Raw genomic sequence first — 6,718 nt, 5'->3', positions numbered from 1 at the left:
ATCCACCTACCTACCCAACCACTCAAAAATTCATCTATCTATTAAATCACCCATTATCTTATTCCTAAAGAAGAATTAAAGATACAAAGAAATAAGCAGGTAACCATATCATATTAAAAGCTCCATGAGACATCATTAAGTTGAATGGATTGAGAAAGCTTTAATAGAATGTTTAATATAGATATGATTTTGAAAGTTTGGGGTGGAGAATAATAAGGGGACATTTCCAGCAAAGATTAATAAAGACCAATGTATGTATGAAATGGAAATGTTGTCGATTATGGTGATGTTGGTGATGACAAAGATAATGAAGAAGATAAAATTTTACTTTTCACTTTTTCTGATTTGATTATTATAACCCCATGTTAAGTGAAAATGCTGTGTAAATGGGAGAGTTCTTTGCAAATACCAGGTATTATTATAGAGGTGGATACAGGGTCACCTCCTTTGTCAAATACGTACATCTCTGCAGCCAGAGACTATTCCATCTTGAACCAAAGGTCGACCAAAAAATTAAGTAGCTAGCAATGCCGATTTATATGTGTCTGAGTATTTAACTCTATTTTGCTGTTTCTGCATTTCTGGCAAAAGTATAGCTGTGGAACATGGTTTGTTAATCTTTATACATGTGCAATGCAGCTGGGGTTTAAATAAAGCCCCTTTATTCCCTGTTTGTTTTGCCAAAATGGAGCTGTAGCATCTTTTTGAGTCCAGGAAAAATATGAAGAGACTCATCCCAGAGGACCTGGTTTGTATTGTCATCAAACAACGGTACCCTGGTGCCTTTGTCGTTGTTACCAACTGCCCATCTCACGATTACGACTCACCTGGGGCAGGTTCTCTCTTTTTTAAAATCACTGAGTCCTGAGATTTCACTTCTCTGCTAATCCTTTTATAGCCCCAGAGTAAAGGGGGCTCAGATAATGAATTTTGACTCTTCTGGATTGCTGTATCTATTTATGTTATCACAGCCTTCAAGGTTCTGGGCTTTGGGTTTGCTACGGGATCACTATCAGTATAACACACCTTTGACTGAATACTTCTGGTGACCAGGCCTCAGAGGAATGCTCCTGTCTGTCAAGAATATTCTGTCCTAGCCTTAGCCAGTTTTGCTCAGTGGATAGAGTGTCAGCCCTAGGACTGAAGGGTCCCAGGTTCAATTCTGATCAAGGGCACACACCTCGGTTGCAGGCTTGATCCTTGGCCCTGGTTGGGGTGCATTCAGGAGGCAATGTGTCTCATATTTATGTCTCTCTCTCTGCCTCTCTCCTTCCCTTCCACTCTCTCTAAAATATCAATAGAAAAATATCCTCGGATGAGGGTTAACAACAACAACAAAAGAATATTCTGTCTTAGCTTATGGATAAACTGTCAGATTTGCAGCTGGTAAAATTTTTAAAGCCATTTGGAGTTTACCTGAGATTTCTGGTCCTGAGCTTTATAAAAAGGATGTAACTTACCTTTAGGGCCCAGCATGATCCCATAAGCTTGCAGGGAGTTGGGGTGGAGAAGGAATGGATGGAGTAGATTGATTCATTTCTGTTCTTTCACAAAGATCGTGCTGGCACCAGCAGTTGCAGCCCATTTGAATGAAGTTATCAAGTCTCAAGACTTTGGTAGCTTCTCCCGGTTTGCAGGCTTATGGCTATTATCACCCAGTGTTGAAAAAACATTTTTTCTTTGAATGAGCTGTATGAAGTGGAGACCATTAACTTTTCTTTGAAATCCTCTGCTCTTTGCACGTGGCTAGACTACTTCTCAGCATTCCTTGAGGTTAGATGTGAGTATGTGATTGAGTGTGACCAGTAGAATACAGACAGAAGTGGAAAGTGCCACATTCAGGCCTGACTCATGAAAACCTCCAGTGTGGTCCTTCATAGTCCTCTTCTGGCAGGTTTTGAAGGAGGGAACCCATGGAGTATACTTTGGGAGCTACATCTTGGAGATAATGCAGCCACAGATGGAAGGGGTTTGGGCCCTCAGTCACCACTTTGAGGAACGTTGCATGACTGCTTACACTGCATTGAAACTTTCTATGAGTGAGAAGTAAGCCACTACTGTATTAAGGCACAAAATTTTGGGGATATAGCTATTAAAGCAGCTTGTGTTAACTTGTCTCATTTATAAGGGACTGGATGTGGGGTAGATTTCATTGATTCTGAAAGGGAATTCTGCACTAGGAGGAAGATACACAAAGCAGAAGGGAACTCCAGAACTAGGGAATTCCATCTGAATGCTTTATGCACTTGCTTAGGTATGACAATAATACCTAGAAGGCTTATCACAAATTCAGTCCCTGAGCTCCACACATTCAACAAAGCTGGGAAGAGGCCCAAGATATGCATTTTAATCACTAGCTTACATAATTTTGGTGCAGGTAGATCAGGGAGGCAATTTTGAGAAATGGGGAGAACATGGTCTCTCAGAGTGCTAAAGCGATGTTTGTCAAATGAATAATTAACTGAACAAGGAGCAGGAGATGAGTGAAAATGAGATTACAAATGAGGAGATGTAAACAAAGAAGCAAACAGCTGGGGTGATCCTAGCCCTGCAGCACATTAGGAGGTGGTGACATTTTGTCACAGGTGGCTGTGGTTGATGATGGTAGACAAGGCATATGGAGTGTGCTCCTGAGCTTGCCAGCCCTAATTTCCCAGGGGAAGCCCTTTGTTTTGAGGAGCCTGCTTTTCATCAGGCCTTTATGTACATCATGCTGTCACTGTCCTCTAACAAGCTGCTCCTCTGCTAGAGGCATTTTCATGGCTAATGGCATTGACTATTTTGGAGATCCTGGAGGCAACAGAAAACAGGGATCACTGTATAGATAGATTTAAATCAGTTGCCACATGCCAGCATTTGCTCATTTGTAGCACAAATTTAATTTAAGCCAAAGAGATGAGACTTTTTCTGGTTCTATAGCCATATCTTGCTTTCCTGATGCCTAGGTAATAAGGGTCCTCTTTTGCTTTGCTGAAATAAATACCATGTTGTCATTAAGGAGGCTGAAGAAAAATCTACCCAGGGCCCATCTGGTGCTAATGGCCAGCCAGGGTCAGACAGAGAGCAAAGGGATTAACTAACATCAGGAGCTAAGTGGTCAGGATGAAATGCACCTTGAGCAATGTGAGCAAAAGCCACTCTGAGACTGGATGTGAAAGATACAAATGGCAGGGTGTGTGATTAGAGAACCTGGACGGGGCATACCAGGTGGACTAAGAACTCCAGCAGCCTGCTTAACTACTGCTATGGGCACACAGGTGTTGCACTAATAATAATCCTATCTTAAAGGTCTCATGTGTCCTCTGCTAGTATCCTAATAAGTTCCCTTCAAAATAAATGCAATGCTTTTACTGATATGTTCTAAGGTCACCAGTTGGTTATTGATACTATACCTGCAAGAATTTGAAGTATGCCGGTGTGTTGGATCAACGTTCCTCCAGGAAAATCTATTAGAATTAATCTTCACTTCTTAAAACTTTATGATGGATATATTATAATATCACTTCAATCCACTATAACAAGAGCAGTACTTAATGTGTGGCTCATATTATGTAAAGTACTGTATGTATGTTGCCTTATTTAATTCTAGCCACAGTCTTGTGCGACCAAGACCTTGACTCTATCAGGTTAGAGTCAAGGAAAGTGAGTCTTAGGAAAGTAAGAAACATGTCCAAGGCCTCAAACCTAGTAAGCAGTAGAGCCAGCATTTGAACCTAAGCTTGAAGGTAATTGCTTTAGTATCAACATTTTTTAAAGCACATTATGGTAAGTAAAATTAGCCACAAACAGGAAGAAAAATAGTGTGTGATTTCACTATATATGAAACCCAAGAAAAAAAAAAGCCCAACCCATAGACACAGAGGATAGAATGGTAGCTACCAGGTGTTTGGGGTGGATGGGTGGGGGAATAGGAAGATGCTAGTTGAAGAGTCAAGGCTTCAGCTATAAGATGAATAAGTCTGGAGATCTAATGTACAGCATGCGGACCATAGTTAATAACACCGTATTGTGTACTTGCAATTTGCTAAGAGATTAAAACTGAGGTGTTCACCACACACACACACACACACACACACACACACACACACCCGGACACAGTAGCTATGTGAGGTAATGGCTGTGTTAATTAACCGGATTGTGGTAATCATTTCACAATGTATACATATGTCAAATCATTACCTTAAATCAGTGGTCGGCAAACTGCGGCTCGCGAGCCACATGCGGCTCGCGAGCCGCGGTTTGCCGCTCTGTTGACTAATGAGTTTGCCGACCACTGACCTAGACTCTCAATTCCAATAATTACAGGCTGTTGTTGTTCCTTGTGATTAAGCCCCTATCCCAGTGGTCAGCAAACTCATTAGTCAACAGAGTGGCAAACCGCAGCTCGCGAGCCACAGTTTGCCAATCACTGCCTTAAATTATATCAGTTTATTAGTTAATTATACCTCAATAAAGCTGAAGACTATAAACTGTTTAAAATTTCTTTAATTTATTGATTTTAGAAAGAAAAAGGAGAGAGAGAGTGAGATATTTATTGTTCCATGTGGTTGATTTTTGTATGTGCCCTTGTGCCCTGATCAGGGATCATACCTGCAGCCTTGGCATCTCAGGACGACATTCTAACCAACCCAGCTACCTGGCCAGGGCCTCTTTAAAAATATGTTGCAGCTTTTATTGTGGGAGCCATAATGAACCGTTATACCCATCACATCCTTTAGTCTTCCCAACAGCCTCATTGAGTAAGCTGTAGGGGTCCTCAAACTTTTTAAACAGGGGGCCAGTTCACTGTCCCTCAGACCATTGGAGGGCTGGACTATAGTTTAAAAAAAAAAAACTATGAACAAATTCCTATGTGCACTGCGGGCCCGGGACGAGTCGGCTGCTAAGCAGGACAGGCAGCGGCACCTGGCGGGCCGGATAAATGTCCTCGGCGGGCCGCAAGTGGCCCGTGGGCCATAGTTTGAGGATGCCTGAAATAAGGGGTAGAGAGATTAAATGACTTGCTCAAGATGATACAAATCTTAAATGAGACAGAGTTGTGTACGTTGCTCCCAAGGGTTTCTGGATTGGCCTTTACCAGCTCTTCTGTGCCGTCATGTGAGTCAAGCTGCAATGTGGAGCTCCCAAATGCTGATATCCAGTCTCTATTTGCCCAGCCTGTCAACCTGTTATACGCACCACTGAGAACGGGTATCTTTCATTATTTAAAACTTCAGTCTCTAAGTTGTTGACATTGTTGAAGTTATGAGGCTCTGGGGTGCCTGTTTGAGGGGCCTGGGAGATTAATTTTGGTGGAAATGCTGGCAGAAGAAAACATGAAATGGTGGATGCTTCTGAGATTTAAAATAAATTGCTGTTTGTGTGTTTTTTTTCTTCTCATAACACCCTTGGGGGTTGAATAAAGGAAAACTATCAGATGCTCACTCCAGCCCCAGTGCTGTCCCAAGAATGATAAAAAACCTTCTCTGAACGGGGGCCAGGTATTTGCCTGAAAAAGGAAGTCAGGCGTATATAGAAATATTCATGCAGCTGGCATCAAACGGGAGAAATGTTTAATCTGTCTCTTTTGAATGGATTAACAGTTGGCTTTAAGAAAGCGCTTCTGACTTTTGGCCATGAGAAGACCAGAAGGAGAGGCTGTGCTACATAATGAGGATGTGAACCGAGAGGGAATTAGTTGTGTATCTGCAATAAAAAAAAAAATAGCCATAATTTTTTTTCCAGCAAGAGCCAGGCTTCCTCATGTCAAAGTGGGATGGAAAAAAGTCACCCACACGGGATCCTTTCAAAAGCAGCAGGGCATAGAGCTGGGCTGCCCAATATGTGGCTGTAAGGGTAAAAGGCACATCAGATTTCAAAGACTTAGGAAGAAAAAAATCCAAATAGCTCCTTGATAACTTTTCTCACATCGATTATATGCCAAAATGATAGTATTTTGGATATATTGTTCTAAATGAAATGTGTTATTAAAATGAATTTTACCTGATGAATTTTGCTTTTTAAAAATTTTGCTTTTTACTACTAAAAATTTGAAATTACACATATGCCTGTCATTATATTTCTATTGGAAGTCAGTGATCAAAGTGTGGGCTTTGATGTCTAACAACATTAAACTAAAAGTATCTCTGCCATCCACTTTTTCTGTAACTCGGAAAGAGAATACCAATCTGAAATTCAGTTTCTACTTGTGTAAAACAGGTAAACTAATACCTCTACTTTACTATGATGGTAAAAAATGATGGTTATTATGATGGTAAAAATAATGAGTTTGTTGAAAGTGGCTGGCAGAGTAGCCCACACTAGATAAATATTAATTTTCTTCTTCCCTTCCCTGTTGGCACTATTTTTTAAAATTTGAGGGAAATGATTTTAAATTTTATATCCTATAACCTGGCAAACTACCATTCAAGTGTAAAGAAAAATAAAGATTTTCTTTTTGATATGCAGGGACTCATGAGGCATTTTGAAACCATTACTTAACGATGGTTACCAACAGAGTGAGAATGTGAGCCGAGAGAGAGAAAAATGTGACAAGAATAATAGTGGTAAGCAAAATACCAGAAAAAGCTATCAATAATTGTACATGGTTATAGATGCAAAAGTAAACTGATACTACTACTACTAATATGATCTAGAATCTAAAATTCTAGATGTTAAAAGGGAGATCAAAAGGCGAGAAGGAAGGGAGATTTCTGTTTGGCTCAGGAAGAGGACTTAG

This window comes from Plecotus auritus (assembly GCF_963455305.1).
Source record: "Plecotus auritus genome assembly, chromosome: X".
Classification (NCBI taxonomy): domain Eukaryota; kingdom Metazoa; phylum Chordata; class Mammalia; order Chiroptera; family Vespertilionidae; genus Plecotus; species Plecotus auritus.
The sequence above is the reverse complement of the archived record's forward strand: the minus strand, read 5'-3'. Positions refer to the sequence as shown.